This window comes from Lynx canadensis, chromosome A2, assembly GCF_007474595.2.
Source record: "Lynx canadensis isolate LIC74 chromosome A2, mLynCan4.pri.v2, whole genome shotgun sequence".
In the NCBI taxonomy this organism is placed as follows: Eukaryota; Metazoa; Chordata; class Mammalia; order Carnivora; family Felidae; genus Lynx; species Lynx canadensis.
In genome coordinates, this window is record NC_044304.2 from 65,129,702 (window position 1) to 65,154,888 (window position 25,187).

At 51.9% G+C, this 25,187-nt stretch overlaps 1 protein-coding gene across 4 annotated transcripts in view; it reads right to left on the reverse strand.

Moving 5' to 3' along the window:
- The window catches only part of GRB10 (growth factor receptor bound protein 10), a 183,226-nt gene that overhangs the window by 128,533 nt on the left and 29,506 nt on the right, over nt 1-25,187 (reverse strand). For all 4 annotated transcript variants that reach the window (XR_003967084.1, XM_030307673.1, XM_030307672.1 and 1 more), the window contains exon 2: nt 22,240-22,390. The gene's annotated coding sequence lies outside the window, so the exon portion shown is untranslated. The remainder of the gene's footprint in view (nt 1-22,239; nt 22,391-25,187) is intronic.

Here is a 25,187-nt window from a genome sequence, read left to right on the forward strand (position 1 = left end):
GCCCTGCCCAGCCTTGTTTGCCTCCGGAACTCTTGGACATGTTCAACACGTGGAGACACGTAACTTTCCCCCGAAGCTTCAAATTTAATGGGTGTTGGAGTGCCAGAAATATCACATACACATGCCAATGTTATCACCTAAATACGACCTTTGAAAGCATTTACCAAATGAGATTGCTTCTCAGTCAGAATAATAGACATCCCGTAAGTCCTGCTGAGTAGCTCCTTTTGGGATAAGTACACTATAGTTCGATAAGAGTAACTCGAGTCTCTAATAAAATGTATCAAACCCAGCTCTCATTGGATTTAACGGTGAAAGATAGAAAGCTTTTCCCTTAAGATCAGAAACAAGGTGAGGATGTCAGTTTTTGCGTCTTCTACTCAACATAGCATTGGAAGTTCTAGCTAGAGCAATACAGCAAGAAAAAGAAATAAAAAGGCATCCAAATTGGAAAGGAACTAATACAATCTCTGTTCACAGACGACACGATCTTATCCATAGAAAACCCTAAAAATTACTAAGATGCACACATAATTAGAGTTAACAAATGCATCAAAGTTACAGAATGTAAGATAACACACTAAAACTAGTTGTGTTTCTATACTCCAACAACAAAAAATCTGAAAAAGAAATGAAGAAAACAAATCCACTTGAAACAGCATCAAGAATAACAACTAGGAATATATTTACCTAATGAGGCAAAACACTTGTGTACTAAAAATTACAAACGTCGCTCTAAGACTATAAAGGAAATATAAACACGGAAAACATCCTGTGTTCATAGCTGGGAATATTTAACAGTTTTAAGATGATGACAATACCCAAAGCATATACAGAGTCAGTGCCATCCCTCACAAATACCCACCGGCATTTTTTTGCAGAAATCGATAAAACCTTTCTAAAATTCATATAGACCCTCAAAGGACCCCAAACAGCCAAAAAAAAAAAAAAAAAAAATCTTGAAAAGGAAGAACAAGGTTGGACTCACATTTCCTGATTTCAAAACTGACTACAAAGCTTTGATGATAAAGACAGTGTGAAATGGCTGAAGGGCAGATGGACAGACCAATGGAATACAACAGAGCCCGCAGAAATAAACCCTCACGTATTATGGCAGGCTGATTTTCAACAAAGGTGTCAGGGCCATTCAATGGGGAAAGGACAGCCTCTTCAACAAGCAGTTTTGGAAAAACTGGATATCCACATGCAAAAGGATGAGGTTGAACTCCTATCTTACACTATCAATGAACATTTATTCAAATGGATCAAAGACCTAAACCTAGGAGTTAAAACTGTAAAACTCTTACAAGAAAGCATAAGAAAAAGTCTTCATGATGTTGGATTTGACAAAGACTTCCAGTTAGGACACCAAATGCATCAGCAACAAGAAAAGACAAATCAGACTTTATCAAAATTAAAAACATTTGTACCAAGGATATGATCAAGAGATGGCAAAAACCCATAAAAAAGGGCAAAATAGTTACAAATCATTTATTTGATAAGGGATTAATATCCAGCACATAAAGAACACCTACAACTCAACAGTGAGAAAACAGGCCACCAATTTTAAAAATGGCCTTGACTAGACATTTCTCCAGGGAAGATACAAAAATGACCAATGAACACTCAACATCACTAGTCATTAGGGAAATGTAAATCAAACCATGGTGAGATACCACAGAAAATAAGCATTGGTGAGGATGTGGAGAAAGTGAAACCCTTCTCTGCTGCTGGTAAGAATACAAAACGGCACAGCCTCTGTGGAAAACAGTATAACAACTCTTCAAAAAAATCAAATGGAGAATTAACGTATGTCCAGAAATTCTATTTTTAGGCATAAGCCCCAAAAGAAGCAAAAGCAAGGACTCAAACAAGTACTTGTTCACCCGTGTTCAAAGCAGCATTGTTACAATGCGAAAGAGTGTAAACAACCCAAGTGTCTATCAACAGATGAATGGATAAGCAAAAGGCAGCATATCCATACGACGGAATATTATTCAGCCTTGAAAAGGAATGCAAGTTTGACACACGCTACAACAGGATGAGCCTTGAAGAAGTTATGCTAAGTGAACTAAGTCAGTCGGGAAAGGACAAATGTTGTAGGATCTCGCTTCCACGAGGCCGTCTACAAACAAAAGGTAGAAGTGAGCAGGGGCTCGGGAGAAGGGAGGGTTAATGGGTACAGAGTTTCTGTCTGTGATGATGAAAAAGTTCTAGAAATAGACAGCCATGGTGGTTAGACAACGTTGTGAATGTAAGTAATTCCACTGAATTGCACACTAAGAAGGGGCTAAAATAGGAAATTTATGTTTTATATGTTTTATCCTCTTTTTTATTTTATTTTTTAAGTTTATTTACTTATTGAGAGAGAGAGAGAGAGCAGAAACAGAATCCTAAGCAGGCTCTAAAACATCAGTGCAGAGCCCAATGTGGGGCTTGATCTCACGAACTGTCATATCATGATCTGAGCCAAGATCAAGAGTTGGATGATTAACTGACTGTGCCACCCAGATGCCCCTATCTGCTTTTTTGAAACATAGAAAAGATGGCTGTCCAACGAGCTTCCTTTAATAAAATGTAAAACTTTTGCTAATTTTTTTTTAAATGTAAGCATGAGATTCTGCAGAATTTCTTAGGATGTTAAAACTTGAAGATGGATAAAGCAAGGCTTGCAAATATCACTTCTGTACAAACTTTTTAAAAAATCTTTTTTCATGTTTATCTTTGAGACAGAGAGAGAGAGAGAAAGAGAGAGAGAGAGAGAGAGAGAGAGAGAGAGAACATAAGTGGGGGAGGGGCAGAAAGAGAGGGAGACACAGAATCCAAAGCAGGCTCTAGGCTCTGAGATGTGAGCACAGAGCCCGACGCGGGGCTCAAACTCACAAACCGCGAGATCATGACCTGAGCCGAAGTCGGACGCTTAACTGACTGAGCCAGCCATGCGCCTCTCTTTTTAATTTCCAACATGCTTCCTGGTCACACCAGTTTTACCACTTGGAATTGGTTAAGACTTGTCCGTTTTGGTCTCTCTTGACCAGCAATGCCCTCTCTGCTCTGTGACTCTACGTCACCCAGCTGTCTGGCAGGTGAAATGAAACCCCCACCGCAAGCCCTTGGTAAAATCCATCTTGCCACCCGTACCTGACAAAGACTGGGACCACGGTCGTGATCTGTGCTCTCGTGGAGACTGAAACCCTAATCCTGCTCCTGAGCAAAAAACTTCACTTCTAAATGTCCTACAACAATACAGGCTCGATGACACACTGTGCCACTTTGTAAAGAGTTCCACATTTATTATTTTCTTACGTGGATTTATTTTTGAGAGAGACAGAGCATGAGCAGGGGAGGGGCGGAGAGAGAGGGAGACAAAGAATCCCAAGCAGGCTCCGGAATGTCAGCACAGAGCCCGACGTGGGGCTCGAACCCACGAACGGTGAGATCATGACCTGAGCCGAAGTCGGACACTTAATCCACTGAGCCCCCGAGGCGCCTCACGAGCTCCACATGTAAATCATCAGCTGACTTATCAAAATGATGTGCTTTGTACAGATACTGAGGAAAAGCCTCCTAGGCTGGTTGCTACTAGAGCTTTCTGTAACAATAAACGGCATTCTCTCTAACCGTTGTAGAGTGACGAAGAAATTGTACCCGTGACTGCTGTCCTGTCTTCCTTCAATTAAAGAGGCTTACTGCTACGTTCATCTCACTGTGTGGATTCCATATGTCCTTTTAATTATGAGTCTGTCCTTTGCCAGAATCCCATTATAAATAATATATTGGAGTCTATCCATTTTAACGGGGTTTTGAACTTGTGATAAAAGTTTAAATAATCTTCACCACGAAGCCTGAACTTTCTTCCTTATTAGACGACAGTTCAGAAAAATAGTTCAAGCAGAGCCAAAGTCTGCTGATGCTAGAGTCAACATTTTTCTCAACAACGTCAATATTTACACTTCTGGGTCCAGCAGCTGGACTTGAACATGCCTTTGTTCTTTTTGTTTCATGTTTATTTTCTTTCCATTTTGAGGGCAACTTCTGCTAAATGACGATGACAAGACCATCCTAAGATTTTAAATGTTGCACCCAAAACCGCTTTTTCTGAGTTTCTCACTGAATCTCTGGAGACCGGCAGGCATACCTATGCCTTTCTCATCACAACCTACTGGGAATTACACTCGTGGCCGATTTCAAGTGTCTGTCAACCCTTCCCATAGCGGGGACCCCGTATGCTACAAATGTCAACTGTGATGCTGGCAGGCGCAGCGAGGGACCCGGCACCTCATGTACACCCGGCTCGTATCACCTGGCAGAGTGCTCAGCGCGGACACAGGATCCACGCGATCCGCTCTGATTTCCTCCTCTGCTCTGTTTTCCTTACTGAACACACATGACCTTGATGTCAGCTGCGGCGATGGGATACGACCCACAATGTGAAGACAGGTTCAGGTTCAAGTGTGTACGTGGCGCCTCTCGCCTGAAAGCTCACCGCCTTCTGTGGCACGCACCTGCTGCCCACTGGCCCCCTCCCCCTGCCCGCACCCCTCCCCTGCCTTCCTGGTCCGCCCCGGACGTGGCAAACATCTGAGCTCCCGAGCGCGTCTCCTCCTCTGACCTACTCTTACGAGAATGCAACCAGCCGCCTCCAAGACCCCTGAAGTCACCTGCAGGGTGGCTTCCCTGCTCCGCCGAGGACAGCACACACTGGGGGGACTCTTTCCATCTTCACTTGACCAGAAATCCAACATGTGCATTTCACCCTGCTAGGGAAGCCGAGACGTCTCCTTAGGGCACTTACTTTGTTCCCTCCGGCATGCCTGTTTCCTACTTTCTCCTCACTGCCTCCTCCTCAGGACACTCAGGCGACAGCCTGGTGGCCCTCGGCTCCTGACGCTCCGCACAGCCCAGTGCCAGCTCGTCGCCCTGCGGCCCTGCCCCGTGGCCACAGCCGGCACCTGACACCAATCCTACGGCACTTGTCAGAGAGCGACTAAATGCCTTCTTGACCAAGAACGTGGTCTTGTTCCCTGCTCCGCCGAGGACAGCACACCGGGGGGACTCCAACCAGACCAACCAGCGTAACTGCAGACGGGAAGGCTAAACAAGAACATTTGATTTGGAAGTAAAAGCAAGTAAATAAATAAATGAAAATAAAATTGAAAAAGAGAAGCTGCAAGTCTTAAAATAAATCACGGGGGGGGGGGGGGGGGAGGGCGCCTGGGTGGCTCGATCGGTTAAGCGACCCGCTCTTGATTTCGGCTCAGGTCATGATGTCACGGTTCGTGGGTTCGAGCCCCACACTGGGCTCTGCGCTGGCAAGGAGCCTGCTTGGGATTCTCTCTCTCCCTCCCCCTGTCTCTAACTCCTCACCTGCCTGTGCTGTCGCTCTTAAGAATAAACTCAAATAAATGAATAAGTAAATCACTGCGGGACTTTTTAAAAAGAAAGTGATACCTCCCATAAAAGCCGGGGACCCTGCTCTTTACCAGGAACAACATTCAGGATATATTAAGGTCATCGCTTGCAGAGCTGAAAACAGCACATTCAGATTCTAACTCATAATAAAGGCATTAGAAGAAACTAAGAATACTTCAAACATCAAAGGGAAAACAGAAACCAGGTGACGAAGGTAGCATTCACAATTTATTCAGAAGATGGGTGTCAACAACCCGATTCCCTTCGTTTCAAAATAACATCTAAAGTATTCCAATGTAAAAAAAAAGAAACATACTCAAGGCACACTGAAACAGAAATCCTGTGAGAAGAGGGCCAGGAAGGGAGGGGCAGAGACGCAAGAACAGGATGCAAAGTGACGAGAGAGGGGACAGGGCCAGCAAAGTGCAGAGCAGAGGAAAGACACGCTAATGTACTGCGGACAGCAGAGGGCATGTTCGTGACGAACAACAGTGCTCAGTCTTTCTACTCCAAACAAGAAAACATCCACGTATTAGAATCTTAAGTGAATGGACAGAATACTTCGATAAGAAATTTACGTGAAAAACAAGAACTCCATGCACAGAATAAAAGCAAAAGAATACGGTATTTTTTTTTAATCGTGGTAATTTTATAGACATTAATAAAGAAAAAAATTTGGGGGGCGCCTGGGTGGCTCAGTTGGTTAAGCGTCCAACTCTTGATCTCGGCTGGGGTCGTGATCTCGTGGTTCGTGAGCTCGAGCCCCAAGAGGGGCTCTGCACTGACAGCACGGAGCCTGCTTGGGAGTGTCTCTCTTCCCCTCTCTCTCTCTCTGCCTCTGCCCTGCTCTCTCTCTCTCCCTCTCAAAATAAACAAACTAAAAAACTTAAAAAAAAAGAAATTTGGACAGGGCGCCTGGGTGGCTCAGCCGATTGAACATCCGACTTCGGCTCCGGTCATGATCTCACGGTTCGTGGGTTCGAGCCCCACGTCGGGCTCTGTGCTGACAGCTCGGAGCCTGGAGCCTGCTTCGGATTCTGTGTCTCCCTCTCTGTGCCCCTCCCCTGCTTGTGCTCTCTCTCACTCTCTCAAAAATAAACATTTAAAAATAATTAGAAAAAAGAAATTTGGAGACTTTAATGAAATTAGAATTTTTATTTAAAATGTACGCCAAAAATCAGAACAATCTTAAAAAAAGATCCTTAGGGTAGAAAACTCTGGAGATAAAAAGGACTGAAACCCGTACTCCTCCCACCTTCACCCCAACATATAAAGAAAGCCATGGACTTAGATGTTCTTACTGTCAATTATTTCCATTTGTCAAGACAGAGAAAAAAAGAAAAAAGAAAAAGACAGGATTTCTCAAGTGCTTGCTGAGACCACGTAGTGGGCTGGGCAGGGATAGTTATGTATGTGTACAAACACATGCACACACACACACTCACCCTAGTATCATTCCCGCGGTTGACAGGCGTGAAACGGAGTGCAGTGGTCAAGGTCCTGGGGCCAGTGATGGGAAGGGACAGAGGAGGTAACAAAGGTCAGTCCAGAAGTACATGCCCACAGTCCCGTGGTTGTTAAACTGTGGTCCCCAGGCACCACCTGGGCACCTGCTCACACACAATACTGCAGCCCAGACGCTGACCCACTAAATCAGAAACTGGGAGTGAGTCCCAGGGGGGGCTCCGTGTCTCTGGCCAAGCCCCAACCACAGGGCACCTCGGGTGCCTGGGCTGCACCCCAGACCAGCAAAAATAAAATCCTGGGGACACAGGCGTGGTTTTAAGCTCCCCAGTGTTTCCAAAGCTGAGAACCACTACTCTCCTCTCTTTGGTTTACATTGTTAATCCTTTTTTATGACGTGTGCAAGGGGAACAGAATTGGGAAAAGACTGCAATAAAGCCTCGAAGACTCCAGGTTTGCTTTCTGGAAGCTGGGGGGGGGGGGGGGGGAAACCATATCATCAGTTCCTCAAAATGTTCCACCCGAATCCTAAGGGCCAGATCCCCGGCTGGAAGCTGTAGCTGGTACGTTCTCTGCCTTTTACGAATCTACCCCTTTTTCCCATGGAAACAGAACCCACTCTAGAACACCGATCGAAGGGTGAAAGCGGGAGACGCGGCAGGCCAGGGCTCATCTTGACGGCCGGCAGGATAGATGGCCTCATCACCGCAACGAGGTCTGGACGTGACCGTACGTGGGAGAAGGACCTTGGGCTTCATATTCTCAGCCTTTGGTAAGAGACTTGTTTGGAATATTCTATTCAAGAGCCCACGGTGCCTTCCACCCAAGTGCTTTGTTCAGCCTCCTGACCGAACACAAGCTCGAATCCTTGAACAAGCCACGTGGAGACACTACTTCTGTCCCCACCGGACAGGCCAGGAGCCCGAGCAGAAGCGGCTTGCCTCCGGTCACCCGTGCCGGCCAACTGTGTGGTCAGTCCCTGAGATCCTCTCTGCCCCAATCCAGAGACCCAGATGCGGAGTGCCCAGGAACAGGGTCCGGTCCACGCAAGCCAGGAGAGGCCGACGGTGGACACTGACCCTCTGTTTCCAGCAGCCCCAGCCCGTGGGCACCGGGCCTGAGAGCCGGGCCTCCCTCCACCATGGTTAACGCACAGGCGTGCCATCGTGTGCTGAGTCCGGGATGGGGCTCCTAATCCAGTTCCTGAAGGCTCCCGTAAGGACTGACCCCATGGACTCGGACACATCGCTAAAAAAGTCAAGAAACAAACGAGCCACAGAGAACAGCTGAGACAATGCACAGGCCCAGCGGCCTCCCGACCTCCGTCAGAAATGCATTACCACGGAAAACAACAGATTCTCCAGATCGTGAAATGAGGGGGTCAGTGAGAATGCCACGCGCCGCCTTCCCAGAAGTGGTGGGACACTCCCTGAGCAGGTGGCGAGAGGGAAGCCACATTTGCACAGAGCCCCAGACAACCCTGACACCTGTAAAGGGGCCATCCGCCCTTCACAGATGGGGACACGCTCAGATATGAGGGACAACCTGGATGGACCAGGTGGTCAAGGGAAGCCCGTGGGACCGGGCACGGGCAGCAGGCCTGGGAGCGGGAGCAAAGGAGGGATCTCCTGCAGAGGAGGGCATCCGACCTTGTGTGACCAGGGAGACACCAGGGGGAGAGGAGAAACCATCGTTGGTTTTAAATTTAAAATGGGGGTTATTTACACATAAACCTAAACTTGGGGTCCTTTTAAAAGAACTTGCTTTCCAGGGCACCTGGGGGACCCAGTTGGTTAAGCGTCCGACTTTGGCTCAGGTCATGATTTCACGGTTCGTGAGTTCGAGCCCCGCGCTGGGCTCTGTGCTGACAGCTCAGAGCCTGGAGCCTGCTTCTGATTCTGTGTCTCCCTCTCTCTCTGCCCCTCCCCCTCTCATGCTCTGTCTCTCTCTGTCTCAAAAATAAATAAACGTTAAAAAAAATTTAAAAAAAAACAAACAAAAAAAAACCTTGCTTTCCACGGCGCCTGGGGGACCCAGTCGGTTAAGCATCCGACTTCGGCTCAGGTCGTGATCTCACGGTTCCTGAGTTCGAGCCCCACATCGGGCTCTGTGCTGATGGCGTGGAGCCTGCTTGGGATTCATTCTCTCTCTGTCTGTCTGTCTGTCTCTCTCTCTCTCTCTCTCTCTCTCTGCTCCTCCCCTGCTCATGCTCTCTCTCAAAATAAATAAGTAAAAATAAACTTTAAAACAAAAAAAGGAAACATAAAGACCCTCCCGATGAATAATCGCAACATTCTGTCCTCTGGCACGACCTGAGTAACTCACCACCAAGGGAAAGACACCAGATCCCTCTGGGGAGGCGAAAAGTCACATAGTGAAGTCAACGTCTTTTCTCATATTTCGAGGACTGCGGGCCCTCCCCACCGGCTTCCCTGGGCCCAGGCCCCCGTCACCCCGCGATCCCTGCACCCCAGCTCGTCTACCTTGGTGTCCCCAGGGGCTCCATCCTCCCTACCATGACTATTTCTTGCACTAGGAAGAATTCGGGGAGGGAAAGGTTTCTGTCCATTGCTCCTCCCGCAGCTTTACTGTCTGTCTGCAAACCTCAATGAGACAGATTCCAAATTCGCTGCCCCGAGCTCCGTCTGGAAACCCCACGGCCCAGAGACACCCCCGCCGCACAGGTCCCAACCCGCCGAAACCTGAGTGCCCGTCCCGGAACATCCACCCCTGACACCGGGCTTAACAGGGTGAGTCTCCCACCCCACAGCCACTCAGTTCGCCTGCACAACGTCTGTCCCTTCCCTCCTCTTGTCCCACCGCCACACGGTCCCTGCCTCTCTGCTGCCTACCAAGCACCCCACATGCCCACTGAACCCACCTGCCAGCAAGAGCTTGTCCCGGGCCCCGCCCTCTGCCTACCCCACCCATCCTCAGTACCCCTCGGCCATCCCAACAGAAGTGTGGTTCTCAACGCTGCTCTCGTGTCACAAGTCATTCTTTCAAACTCCTGGCCCCAGCCCCCCCCCCCCCACAGCAGCCCACCTAACTAGCACCCATACCTTAAAGAACCGTCCAGGTGACGGGCAATGTCCGGGCAGAGGGCAAGGCAGGGAAATAAGGCACAAGTTACCCCCAGCCCCAAGGATCTCCGCCCTCCAACCTTCTTACTGATCCGAACCTACGTTAGCTGGACACAAGGGTACGTCTTTTCTCCAGTGAAGCCGGAAACGATCTGAATGCTCTACGTGTCCATCCATCACAAGGATGCCAATGTGCGTAAGTCCATGAACACCACGTCCGTGTGCGTGTGTCACGCGAGGTGCGTGGGTTTCTAATTTGATTCCGCTCCAACGCGGCTACAAAATCATACGGGAAAATACTCACAACGCATCACGTCTTCTACAATTACCTGTTCTCTCCGCTCCCCGAATCCACCCGGCCGGCCCTGTCCCCGCACTCCTGAACCCGCATTGATCCAGGATCCAGGCTCCAGGCCTCCGGCACCCGGCATGGCCACCTGTTGGACTCAGGGCCCATGAACACCTCCCAGGACGCCAGGACACCACCTCGCTCGCGTGCTCCTGCTTGGTCTCCACAGCAGTGACCCCCTGACACTGAGACCTCTAAATACTGGGGGCCGTCACCCAGTTCTCAGGCCCCCTCCCTCCGGCGTGAAGCTCCTTCCTCTCCGTCCCTGTAACTATCACCTTGTGTCTTTTCCAGGACCCGGCCCCTGACTCTCACCAAGCACACACCCGACTCCTGCCCGCTGCCGCTCAGCTGTCCGCCGCCCCCCCCCCGGCCTCTCTGACCCAAGTGTCCACCCTCAAAGGCCCCCACTGCTTTTCCCAATCAGCACACGCAAACGCCCTCTGCCCACTGGCTCCGGCAGAGACACTGCATCATCTGTGAGCCCAGCCCGCTCTCTCTTCCACACGCCTGCCGCCCCCAGAGGCAGACCCTAACTGCCACCCCCGACCAAGTGTGGTCCGAGCGCTCGGTCCCCGTACCCAGCTGCTCGACTGCAGACCTCCCAGCAGAGAAGCTGGGGTGGTCCTCTTAAAATCAAGCCCCCGCCTGCACTGCTCTGCCCTCGGATCCCACGCTGCCAGGGACCCTGGTCCTCAAAACAGCTGCTGGATCCCCTCCAGACTCTGACAGGCAGAGACACAGGGGAGGGAGGAGGGCACCGGGGGCGGACGGGGAGGACAGAGGGGCGAGAAGAAGAACGGGCCACAGAGCAGGTCAAACCACGTCTGGAAGGTGCTTCATCTGGCTACACGCTGCGTCACTACGGGAAGCCGCAAAGTTGAACTGGAGGAAAAGAAAACCATTTGGCGGCACCTAAATCCCGCCTATTTTACCAGGAGGTCCTTCCCGCTCCCGTGAACATGAAAGGAAGGTCAGAACAGGCCCCGGCCATCGGTTCTGATTGTTGAGTCCTCGTCAGGATTAAGAGCCAGGCCGGAGCGGAGCCAAGGCCGGGTTCAGGCCCCGCGCCCACTATCCCGTGGCCCACAGACAGTCGCAGGGTCCCTCCTCACCCGCCAGGTGGGGGTGAGATGCGGCTGCCCGACACGGGCGGAGGTCGTGACCGCTGCTGGCTCAGGTGCTCCTGACCCCTGACCCCTCTTCCCTCGCGGTTCTTCTGTCCACGTCACCAATCCGTTACCCGCTGCCCTCCTACACAGCTTCTCGCTCCTCTAAGGCAAAGCTTGTATTTACCCCAGTTAAAAATCCCCCCAGTGTAGATACAGTCGAGCCCTGAGGATCATACCGTAAAATCTTGGATTGCGAGGAACTTGTCCTGCGAGGATTCCGCAAGACGAGCAAACGTTTCTAGCAAATTTTAACTTGATAAACGAGCGATGTCTTGAGATACGAGTCGTACGGGACGCCGAACGTCACGTGATCACAACTGAGCTACACGTCCTTGAAGTGCGCTTTGAGATACGAGCGCTTTGGATGACAAGCGTGTTTCTGGAATGAATCATGCTCTCAAAAACCAAGGTTTTACTGTAAGATAATGTATCTTCTTAAGGGTTTGGCCTGGACGAGATGCGCTAAATGCAGGAACACATCTCGCAGGAGGATGGGTGTCTCCTATCTCTGCAGGTGGACACGTGTTACCCGCGGGGCGAGGAGGGGGGCGCCGGACAAACCCACACGGCCCACCTGGACACCCGCTGCCCCTCAGCAGGACCCTGATGGCAAGTGGGGACACGCCTGCCTCCGGGGCCAGGCGGGAGGGCAGGCACCTCGCTGTAAATCACTGCTTGGGGGCCACGTGTGGTACAGACTGACATTAACGAGGCCACACCAGGAAGGGGAGGCTCCATGGCGGGGGCCGAGTCTGGGCCAGTGGTGGGAACTGGGGAGCTGGGGAGCGAGGAGGTGGGAGGAAGCATAGATGTAGGGGACACGAGATACTTCAGCAACGCAGGATGGAGCCCCAAAGCCAGGCCGGGAGAAGCAGCAGAAAACACTCAGGGTGGGACCACGGGAAGGAGCCCATTGCTGGACACTTGCTGGGCGTCGACTTGCATTTTCCTCTTCCTCCCCCTCCTTCTGGCCAGCACGTGAGGCCGTGTGCAAATGAGGAGCCCACAGCCCAAGGTTTAGGCAACAAGTGCATTGAGGTTGTGGCCGGGACTGGGGCCTCGGGACCAGAGCCCTCTGGGGATGGAGGCCGGTCCAGGTAAAAACATAACCTTATCCGTTCTGGCCACGTAGACTTTGAGTGAAAACAGCTCTGGTCTCGTGGACAGGGCGGGACCCACCCCCCAAAAAGGAAAAAGCTACTGAGGCCATTTCTTTTGCAACCATCATGGGAAGTCCTGACTCTTACTTCAGGAAGATGTGCTAAATGAAAATACGTATTTTTTAGAAACTCTGCTTTTCTCACCTAAATAAAGGGTCAAAATGGATCTCTACAACCTAGAAGACACTAAAAATTCTTCAAACGGCACAGTTCTAGAGGTTTACAAACGCATTAATCTCTTTCCCACGCGACTTGGATTTTTATTAGAAAATTCCTTAACGTCTAATAGTAAAACGGAATTTTAAAATTGTTCTGTTTAAGGGGTGCCTGGGAGGCTCAGTCGGTTAACTGTCCGACTTCGGCTCAGGTCATGATCTGAGAGCTCATGGGTTCGAGCCCCGCATCGGGCTCTGTGCCAACAGCTCGGAGCCTGGAGCCTGCTTTGGATGCTGTGTCTCCCTCTCTCTCTGCCCCTCCCCCACTCATGCTCTGGCTATCTCAGAAAGAAACATTAAAAAAAATTTTTTTAATTGTTCTGTTTTCAAAAAAAATAGATTTGTATCTATTCTGACCACACTAGTCCTACACTATGGGAGTCACAATAACGAACCACAAAGGGGCACCTGGGTGGCTTGGTTGAACGTCCGGCTCTTGATTTTGTTTCAAAGTCATGCCCTCAGGGTTTCATGAGTTTGAGCCCTGCTTCAGGCTCTATGCTGTCAACATGCTTGGGACTCTCTCTCTCTCTCCCTCTTGCTCTGCCCCTCCCTCTCCCCCCCACCCCCACTCAAAATAAATAAATACACTTAACAAAAAATAACCACCAAGAGTTTTTCTTCCGAAGTTTGTAATTGGCAGGATCTGTCATTTTTGAAACAACATGTTCCCCCATTGGCCCTGATGATAACTAATAATAACTACTAACATTGGTCACAATAACTAAGAAAGCGATAATCTCTGGGTGGAGCCCCCACATCCATCACACTCCCTCCAGACCCTCAGATATCAACTCGCTTGTCTACAAAGCGATTCGTCAAAAGAAGCCCTGACAGGACAAAGAGGAGCATGTCCAGAATGCCACCCTCCTCTCTCCGTCCCCCAGCCCAACTTCAGGACCCAGGTCTGCTGCTTCTGAAGGCAGGGGATGTTTAGATAGAGCATTCGACCAGCGGGTACTTGTTATCGTAAATTCCATCGCACGTTACTGCATCCTTCCATCTTCCTTTCATTGAGACTGTGAACTCAGAAAAAATGACCCCCGCCCCTTTGACCCAGAACATTCTGCAGCAACCTGCTGGCCCAGCCACTCTGTCAGCAATAGCATCCCCAGGCTGCCCCTACTCCTGGAAAGAAACAGGGAACGTGTATTTCTTGACAGTTGGAATGTCTGAGCCACGGATCACACATAGGAGCTGCCACAGGGATCCCCACGGGGAAGCAGCCTGAATGGGGCTCCCTCTGCTACCTCAGGAACCGAGTCCCCCTGGCACACGCCAAGGCACAGAGTCCTCTGCACAACTTCTAAGATGGCCACAGGCAGCGGCGTGATCCGTGCTGCTCTTAGCGTTCCCGTGTGAAGCCACTTGGAAAGCTGATGAGCTACCATCTCTGGACAAGGACTGAAGAGCAAGAAAGATATTTCCTCATTGCTTTTCTCTTTTCTACTGTAGCAGGTGCACACATGAAGGTCCCCCTTTTTCTCTACAGCAGGTGCGCACAGGAAGGTCTCCATTTTCTCTTTTCTACCGCAGCAGGTGCACACGTGAAGGTCTCCCTTTTCTCTTTCTAGTACAGCAGGTGCACACGTGAAAGTCTCCGTTTCCTCTTTTCTACCGCAGCAGGTGCACACAAGCAGATCTCCGTTTTCTCTTTTCCACCGCAGCAGGTGCACACGTGAAGGTCTCCATTTTTTCTCTTAACCACAGCAGGTGCACACAGGAAGTCTCCTTGTCATTGTCCATCCATGCGTCCATCTCGGGGCAATCCCGTTCAACAGAAGCTTCCATGACTGCAAACATGTGAAGCCTGGTAAGAGTCACCCTTGGGCTGACACATTTAGAAGTGCCAAAGTATACCAGCCATGATTCTACACACCCAAGAGCGGCAGAAACCTACAGTAATTATAAAACCTAGCTTCCTACCACTAGTCCCCAGTGTCCATGAAGTTCAGCCACGTCCAATGCCAATTCCAGAAGAGTTATGTTTTTATGCCACAAAGATACACGAGTTCCAGTCTAATGACACTGACCACTTTAACAGGACAGGAAAGACATTAGCTACCTTAGACGATGAGTCACCCAGGCCCTACCTTCAGCCTAGGCTGACCCCCATATCCCAAGATAACTCACTGGTGACCGAAAGGATAGGCCGTTCCAGACCAGTCTGGGCCATCAGAGAAGAAAGTTAAGTCCAGGAATCATCTTTCACCATTGGAAACATGAGTAAAATAAATAAGATAAAGATAGGCTGACAGCATCCCCCCCAATGGTTTGCCCCTGACGCTGCAGACCAAGCAAGAATTAACTAGGTGCCACCCATGTGCCTGGGGCTCCCAATCTTAAGACAGAGACAGCACCCTTGGCACTTTATCCACATCGACTTGCCTTGAACACTGTCCTCCCGACCAGTCATACACCTGCTCTCTCCCAGCCCAAGACGCACGCGACCGGTACATTCACGCCAACGTCCCAAGACAGACACCTGAGCCCTTGGCAGGAGGAGATCACATCCAGAGAGGGGGATGGAAGGAGGAACACACTTTCCCACAAGCCTAGAAGGAAGTGCACGCGCAGTAAAGCAAGCATTCTATGCCCACCGTAGTGGAACAGCAAAAGCCTGGTTGAGGTCCCTGAGGCTTACCTTCAATACCGCGTTAAACACTCTTCCCCTGCAATTGTCCAAATTGATTTTGATGCTGTCACTGCTCAAAAAACACTGAGCTTCCAGGAATAATGCCTGTTACCTTTGGGGCACCTATGTGGCTCAGTGAAGCATCGACTATTGATTTTGGCTCAGGTCATGATCTCATGGATCCTGAGATTGAGCCCTGCATCAGGCTCTGTGCTGGCAGCTTGGGACTCTGTCTCCCTCTCTCTCTCTCTCACTCTCGAAATAAATAAACATTAAAAAAATTTTTTTGCAGGGGGCGGGGGGGGGTAATGCCTGAGTGGTTCAGTTGGTTAACCGTCTGACTTCAGCTCAGGCGATGATCTCACGATTTCTGAGTTCGAGCCCCACACTGGGCTCTGTGCTGACAGCTCAGAGCCTGGAGCCTACTTCGGATTGTATCTCCTCTCTGCCCCTCCCCTGTGCGCGCTCAGTCTCTCTCTCTCAAAAGTAAATAAACATTAAAAAAAATTTGTTTTTAATTTTTTAAATGCCTGTTAGCTTACACCTAAGTACTCAAATACCCAAAGTTCTCAGAAACTTGTCGATACTGCACATTTTAACATGATGCAAAGGCCTCCAATCCCTCTTGGCATCATGAAGGTAACAAGGGAGAGGTGGGCTTAGCTGGCGTTTCTTCTCCTCACTGTCACCTTCCGTGTCAGCAGCGTCCAGTGGGAGCTGAGTGAGCCCCGACAGGTGATGAGGCCGTGCATGTGCACCCTCCACACCCGAGGAGGTGCAGGGGAGCTGAGTCTCCCCTGCACGTGACCACAAGGAGCCTGTGCTCCAGGAAGGTGTGAGTTTCCAGGCTGTGACAAGGAGCTGAGCTCGGGCGGTGCTGCCCGGACCCAGCTGGCATGAGTCCCCTGGCCCCACGCAGTCCTGTGGCGACGCCCCACCAGGGAAACCACCTGCTAAGGAGATTACAACAAGACCCCTGACTCTCACAGCATAAACCCGAGATGTCCAGAGCACAACTGAAAATCACCTGTCACTCCCAGAACAAGGTCAATGGTGCCCTGGAATGAGATGACCACAGATGCCAGCACGGTGAGGACTCTGGCTGGAATGGGCAAGAGTGTCCGTGTGACCGTCCTACAAATGCCTCCGTGACAATTGCACACATTCTTGAAACAAACGAGAGCTAGAGACCTGCATCTCTAAGGGACTTACAAGCCGGGTGCAAACAGATTATTTTGCTTCCTTCAATGTTAGTGAGTTTTAGATTCCTTCTACCCTCGGGGAATAACGTGCCAAGACCCCAACATATCTAGACCCAACAGTGCAAACAGCTCAATCAGATATTTATCAGATGCACCAGCTGACGGGGGGAACGCGCCGCAGGATCCTGGCTTCTCAGCACAAGGAGGAGAGAAGGTTCGTGCAACCCCAGCATCAGGGCACGCTGGGTCAAGCGCCCCAAACGAGGCAGAAATAAAACAATATGGGCACCCCACGGGAGGACACAGAAGTCTGCCAAGAGGCTGCGAGGATGCTTTCAGTGGGGAGCACATGGCAGTAACAACAGTCAACGGGGGAGCAACGGGAGAGCGGAAAGAGAGAAGCAGGCACCATTAGAAAACTCAGGAGGCGACAGGAGTCCAGAGAGGAGGACACACGCCGAGGTGCACGCCAGTTCCTTCCAGGTCTGTCTTCGTGGGGGCCTGGGAGGCTCAGTCGGTTAAGCGTCCGACTCTTGGTTTAGGCTCAGGTCATGATCTCACAGTTCTTGAGTTCGAGCCCCGTGTCAAGACTCTTTGCTGACAACACGGACCCTGCTTGGGATCTGTCTCCCTCTCTCTCTCTCTGCCCCCCACCCCTCTCTCAAAATAAACAAAAAACAAACAAACAAAAAAAACCCCCTTCCTGGCTGGCTGGCCTCAAGCTGTGGCACAACTGGGACTCTGCTCTTGAAAAGAGGAAAACAGAAGTCACTCCATTTACAGTTAGATTCTTAGAAGGTGTGGGTTTAAATTATACTGTAAACGGGGAGATGCGACTGGCCAGCACAGCCGGGCAGAGAAATGCCTTCCACCTCCTGTCCTGCTACACAGGTTACACCCGCCGCAGCAGTAACTACCACCACCACCCCCCCATCCCAAGGCTCCAAGGCCCAGAGGGGCGCCCTCCTGCTGTATGTTGAGGGGCCAAGGGCCCGCACCGCTGGGCGCAGGCCCACCTCTGCTGTCGGGAGACAGCACGCTCTGGAGGCGAGGCCCTGCAGAGGGTGCGATGCAGCCGACACGGGGTCTGGGGGTGCAACGCTCTGACCCAAGTCGACTGCGAGAACAAAACAAGCAACTAAAACCTGGGGTCAGAGGATGGCTAAGCTCAGAGGCCTCCGTGGGATCAAAACTAGGACAGTAAGGGGCGCCTGGGGGCTTCAGTCGGTTAAGCATCCAACTCTTGATTTCAGCTCAGGTCATGATCTTGCGGTTCGTGGGATCGAGCCCCGAGTCGGGCTCCAGGCTGACAGCGCAGAGCCTGATTAGGATTCTCTCTCTCTCTGTCTAGGCCCCTCCCCGGCTCATGTGCTCTGTTTCTCTCTCTCTCTCTCAAAATAAATAAATAAACTTTAAAAACAAAACAACAAAAAAGAAGTCGGGCAGGTAAGACCATCTGTATCTTTCCCTCCCTTCCCCTAAGACCCCAAAATAAACAGGGCTCTTGGGATGCATCGACTGTGAAGGCGGGAGGGAGGGCGGCCCTAATGCCCAAATGATCCCCCCCACCCTCACTGACAGCCTTCGACCCCGCCCCTCCAGGATCAAGATTCCCATGCTGGCTCCACCCAAATCCAGAGCCCCGGTCAGAGGCACCCTGCAAACCAAAGCCTGTGATTTACTAATTTCCCTGTTAGCCACTAACTGGGTCCCTCTCAGACCCTCTTATTTCATGTTACAGCATCTTCCCGAACCCCCAGGGGATGGGGCTCCGACTCACAGATCAAAGAGAAGTGAGCTCATTTTATTCTTAATATTTGTTTTTGAGAGAGAGCGAGAGACAGAGTGTAAGCAGGGGGAGGGGTAGAGAGAGAGGGAGACACAGAATCTGAAGCAGGCTCCAAGCTCTGAGCTGTCGGCACAGAGTCCAACAAAGGGCTCGAACTCATGAACCGCACGCAAGATCATGACCTGAGCCGATGTCGGACGCTTAACCGACTGAGCCACCCAGGTGCCCCTGAGAAATGAGTTCTAAAGGGAACCTCTTGCTACCAGAATGTTCCATGTGTGCAGGGTTGTGGCCAGCCTGCAGACCCCAGTGCCCCACCTGGGACAGTTAGCTAGTCCAAACTGTGCTCTCTGGAACTAATCAACGACTAGAAAAAGGTCAGGAAAATGAGAACCAATGTAATGCTTTATCTAATACGTCATAGGTCATGTTCAAGTTAGCGGAGCCTAACGTGGGGCCAAATTAGTTCTCTTTAACGCAGGGGATCATAGAGGATGGGAGGAGCCGCACCCTGTCCCTGGTGGGGTCAGCACTGCCTTGGAGAAGATGCACACACTAGACCACCCAGCGGAATGGCCTGTGCCTGCAGCCCACACACCTGCACGCCCCCCGGCTCCCTCCGTGTCCCGTAAAAGTGCATTTTAGACTCTTCTGGCTAGGACTAAGGGTGCAGTGTGAGGCCACAGAGAATACAAACTGGTTTTTAAAAAATCTAAGACCTTCAGGGCACACAGGTGGTTTAGTCGGTTAAACGTCCAACTCTTGATTTCGGCTCAGGTCATGATCTCACCGTTCCTGAGTTTGAGCCCCTTGTGTGGTTCTGCGCTGACAGGGCGGAGCCTGCTTGGGATTCTCTCTCTCTCTCTGCCCCTCCCCCACCTACACCCGTGCTCTTCTCCCCCCCAAATAAATAAATAAGCATTTAAAAAAAATACAAAAAACAAAATCTAAGACTTTCTACCTTGGACTCATCCCTGGAGAAGCCCATCGCGAGAACTGTCAGTGACCACAAAGGCACCCGTGTCCCCTGCCCAGCCATCCCCCAGACCCAGCGGGCTCCAGGCCCCCCAAGCACCCAATGGGTCCCACACATGCCGCACGAGAGGTCACCACATCAGCGTTCGGGTCAAGAAAGTGTTTTGTGGCTACAGTGTTTTTGGACATGCCGTCCATGGACCAAACTTCGGGGACCCACCCCCGGGTTAGTCCCTACACCTAGTGACCTCGCTGGGCATGCAAACTCATCCAAACGGGGGACGGACAGCCCCAGACCCAGCTGCCCAGTCCCGGAGGGTAGACGTGACACGCCCCACACGGTGTCTTCCATGTCAGCAGACCCCCACGCTTAAGCTGCCACGGATAACTAGATTTCAGGCCCCAGACAGAAGGATGAACTGTGAAACGAGGCTTCGTTTCATTGCGTGCCCACGCCAAGACGTCCCTGATGGGGCTGTCGGAATCCAGAGGCTGGCGGCTTTGATGGTAACAGGTAAGACCGGGACGCGGGGTGGAAGCTGAGCAGACAATCAAAGAAGTGGGGACAAGCGTGATCAGGGACGCCTCGGGCCTTTTTCCAGGTGTGTTCCTTCCACGCTGCAATCAGCTTGCCAGGGACAAAACCAGTCCCAACCCTCAAGGAGTCTCGGCACGACACGTAACAACCCCGAGGCATGGATGAAGGAGCCGGTCAGCGGGAGGGAGCACAGGGGCCACGAAGGATGCCCACGGCCACGTGGGAGCATCAGCCCGACCCACGACACCAGGTACCTTCCTTCCGTACCACGCCTGCCGGAGCTTCCGGCACGAAGTGCTCGCCGAGGAAGGCGAAAACAGCGGCAAGACAAAGCACCTGTGCCCTGGGTGTGGGACACGGATGGGATGGGGGCCACGATGAGGTTACTTCTCCCATCATTTCGTTCCCCACGCTGATTTCTGCAGCCTCCGGGAAGAGCCGGATAGGACGCTTCTGCCCCTTTTCTTCATCTCCCTCTGGTTTACAGAAACCAATCTGTACCAGTGGTGGTGTTCCTCCAGGACTGGGGTAAAAGTCTGATGTCGCGGTTCATGGGAAGCAAGCCTTGCTCGGTGGGATGGGGGCAGGAGCAGGGAGGCCAGAGCTAAGCCCGACTCCGTGTGGGGAACATGGTCTCCATGAGGGCTCACTGGCTGGTGGGGGGCAGGGAGGGATCACACCCCAGAAAAAAAAAAATCAACTTTCGTGTTCGCTATCCAGAGAGAAAGAAACACGAAATGTCCGCGCGTGCACCTTTTGAACCTGAACAGGATTCTAAAATGTTACTCAGCATCTAACGCGAGGCTGATGCTCGGGAAGGATCTGCTGAATAAACCCGATTAATGAAGGGATTAGAACCCTCCTGTTCTGCACTATAGACAGGCAAGGAAAACCCAAGGGAGTCCAGGGTCATGACAGGTGGTAACACGGAACAGGAGAAGGGACGTGAGTGTAGGAAATGGGGAGAGAAAGGCCAGCACCTCTGTCCCCGAGAAATCTGGACCCGACTTCCTCAGTCCAGGGTCCTGTCTGTTAGAGGCTGACCTCAAACATTCCCACGCTGGAACGCTGACCCCAGAATGTGCCGCTGGAACACTGACCCCAGAATGTGCCGTATCTGGAGATAGGGTCTTTAAAGAGGTGCTTAAGGGGGCACCGGGGTGGCTCAGTCGGTTAAGCGTCTGACTTCAGCTCACTTCATGATCTCAGGGCTCACGGGTTCGAGCTCCGTGTTGGGCTCTGTGCTGACAGCTCGGAGCCTGGAGCCTGCTTCTGATTCTGTGTCTCCCTCTCTCTCTCTGCCCCTCCCCCACCACTCACACTCTGTCTCTCCAAACTGAATGAATGTTATAAAAAAAAATTTAAAGAGGTGATTAAGATAATTCGGGGTCTGGGGTAGGCCTCAATCCAAGAGGACTCATGTCCTTAGAAGAAAAAGAAAGCAGAACCCAGAGGCACACAGGAGGAAGACCATGCTGGCACCGAGAAGACATTCATCTACACGCCAGACACGGAGGCTTCCTAAGACTCTCAGACTTCTGGCCTCCAGAGCTGTGACCAAACGCACATGTGCTGTTCAAGCCGCCCTACCCGGGGTATTTGTTACAGCAGCCTGAGCTGACTGATACACTCTCCAGCACCCACCGTCCTCCCTGGGACCAAAGGCTGTAGCAGGCCCGTTTGCTGGAAGACTGTTCCAGGCTCAGTTCTCCAACTAGGGTCGCAGCCCCGTGGACAGCGTGGTAAGAACCCCACAACCCAGCCGACCGGGACAGAAGGGAAGGTCCAGGTGTAGCACCTGCCCCAGAGGCTCATTATTTATGGGCACCCCACTACCAGTGCTAAGGTGGGACGCACCCCGCACAAGCTCCAAGCTCCATCGGAAAACAAAGCCTGAGGCAGGAGCCGCCCCCCATTCTGTCCTGGCCCGTCGCCAAACACAACAGCTCCTTGGCAGAACACCAAAGGGAGGCAGGCGAGGGAGAGGCACAGCGGGCGTGGAGAGTGGTCTGCAGAGCCCAGGGAGGCCCAGTGACATCTCTCAAGTCACCCAGCTCAGCACAGGGAGCAGAGGGGAGGCAAGGGGACACAGAGAGACAGGCGCAGAAACACCGGAAGAAAGCATCCGTCGTCAGGCCCCTGCCTACAGCGACCCTCACTTACTGATCTCAGCTCAATCAATATTTACCAGACGCTTCTCCCAAGAGAGAATCCCACCTCTGGGTAAAGACCGAACAGACCTTACCTGTCAGGGGCTCGCTCCGGCTCCGCTGGTTTGGCAGCCGCCTCGGCTCGACCACAAGGACCCAGGTGAGAACCAGGTGCCGGTCACGGTCGCGGGGCTCCCGCTCCCCACAGCTCCCTGCTCCGGTTCAGCCTCATGCCCGGCTCCAAAGCTGAAAAGTCAAAGAGGCCGTCACTGAACACCTTGAACTTGGCCAAACACAAATCTTCTGCTCTGCACCCAAGACTCCAGTCTCCTTGAAACAGACACGTGGAATATTTTTCTTTTCAGGGAGATTTAACTTAAAAGATTCTACAAGGAGCAGAGAAAGGAAGAGGTCCACAAGGACCAGGCTTTTTCTAGTCGGCACGTCAACCGACTGCAGGGGCAGATCCTGCCGGCGGAGACTGGAGGACACGGGGAGGCCGCCCCACGTCCCGGGTCACCGTCTTCCCTCGGCAGTAGAAGCAAGTGCCCCCGAGGCAGGCTGGGAATGGAACGCACAGACCTCTGCCCTCTCGCAAGGCCAAGCGTACCTAGCATTCGTGCTGGGAGCCCAAATCCGAGCCCACGTCGTCATTCCCGGGGTCCTCGCAGGCTGCAACCCTCACCCCACCCCACAGAGACCCCCTTCCGTCTCAGCCCGGGTACCCGCCCCCTGGTGCCGGCAGGGAGCACGGACTGATGTCCTCCACGAGGCGCACGCGCGTTCAGCGGGAAGGGGCAGAAGCGGGCAGACCCGAGGTCTGACCCCTGGCCACTTCCTTTTTCGCCGCCTTATGCAGCTCATCTACTGATGGATGGGCAGGAGGGCTGGTCTAGGCTTGAAGAGGAGTGTCAGCACCTAGGCAGAGGCTGGAGGGGAGTTTCCAGTCACCAGGGTGCTCCCTGAGCCGGGCTCCTCTACAGGCCGGTGGGGAGAGAGCCCACCTCCCCGAGGACAGTAACATATGCTGCTGAATCGTCACGTGCCGAGTGACACACACACCCCCAACGACTCAGCAGGGAGAAGAGCACGGAGCGTTCATCACCGCTGCTGCCTCTGTGTGTCCGAGCCGGTCCCCTGCCCGCGGTGTGGGTGCCCCTGCAAGGAGAGGAGATGCCTAGACTAACCTTTCCTGATCACTCGACAGTGGAAATAAAACGTGCCCTGCTGCTGACCCGCGATGGAAGAAGTCAGGGACCTAGAATTTACTAGAAAACCACCGCAGGCGGTCCCACCAGACACACTGGCTGGAGATCACGCATGAGAGCCAGAGAGCCCTGGTGCCTCTGCAGGTGACACCCGGGTGAGTCGGGAGAGTCACTGAATTCACTGAGCCCAAGTCCCCAGCTCCAAAATCGACATGGAAATACCACCTCCCCCCGAGGGCTTTTACAAGGAGGAAACGAGCTGACGCATGTCAAGCTGTTGGACCCAACACACAGTAAACGCTGAACGAATGCTAGATTTTCACGAATGTGACTCGGCCAGCAGCGCGCCCGTTGTCAGACGTGGAACACGCCAGCCACCTACAGGCTGTGAAGACTACTGATGCTCAGACAGGACGCTGGCCTTAGGATCGAGAGGGGCACGCAGATCACAAAAGTATGTGGGGGCATCACACTGAGCGCCACCTGCACACGCAAAGGCGTTTTACTAAGGGCACCTGCTGTCATCCTCGCAAAGAATTTGTAACTCCGAAAAGGATTACAGCAAGTGTATCAGGCAGGACGTCTCTAAATTCTAGTAGCTAGGTTGTCCACAAATTAAAAAAAAGAAAAAAAAAAAGGTGAACGGTCAGACAAGCATGAGGGTCTCTGAAATGACAATGGGCCAGGACCGGGGAAACGGACTTGGGTCACGTAACACATCCACTCCTCACACTCTGAGAGGTTTCCCATCTTTTCCAGAGAAACTAATCTTTTTCTGGAGTCTGATCCGAATGCCCCATGGCTACTTCCAGATGTAGCTCTCACACGTATGCTTTTAAATTTGCAACACACACTTGGGACGTTTGCCCCTGACCGCGGGCACCAGGGCGTCTGGCTGGCTGAGGGGGTTCGGGGGTCAGGCTCCTGATTTCCGCTGAGGTCACGATCTCAGAGTTCATGGGATCGAGCCCCACATCGGGCTCTGTACTGACAGTACGGAGCCTGCTTGGGATTCGCTCTCTCTCTGCCTTTCCCCACCCGTGAGCTCTCTCTCTCTCTCTCAAAACAAAGAAATAAACCTTTTTGAAGAACTATGGGCAACATAAATTAATCTATAATTAAAGAAAAATGACATCCAGTTGTTTGTTCCACCATCGTTGTCTATTCTAGGAACGTGGATATCGAACTTCCCAGCAGAGAGAACAAACACAGGACGGTTTCCGAACACGGTGAGCTGTAAGAGCTCCTGAGATGCGTCCTCACCAAGGGCAGGACCACCCGCCAGGCACAGAGAACTGCTTTAAAGAAGCCTCCAGCGCCGTGTGCGCTGGCCCGTCCACACCCACGGCCGCTGTCGCCAACACCAGCAGAGCACAGCCCGACGTGCTGCCCGAGCCGGCCGCGTGCCTCACATGTACCGGCGCCCCGGGGACTCTGTGCCATTCGCACATCAGTCCAGACAGCGCGCTGCTGCGGGTTCACGGTCAGACACGACGCGAACTTGAAATCCCACATGCGTGAACGTGGGCAAAAAACAAACATCTGGACTCACTTCCAGAGTGTTTCGGAAACAAAGGACCCCTTGATTTCTCTGTAGCATCTGTGATATCTTCCAAAAATTCCAGAGTGAGTATTAATCTTTCCATCCGTCTAGCTTCCCCGCGCTAAATATTTAGAGTAATAACAGTGACTATTTAGACATTCAACAAACCCCCACGTTCACGAGGAGGCTATTGGGCGGGTTCAGCCACAAGGCTCTGGAATGAAGTCTAGGCCTTTATAAAAGGGGACAGAATAGCCTTAATTCAAAAAACTGAACTCAGCACTGTGCTGAT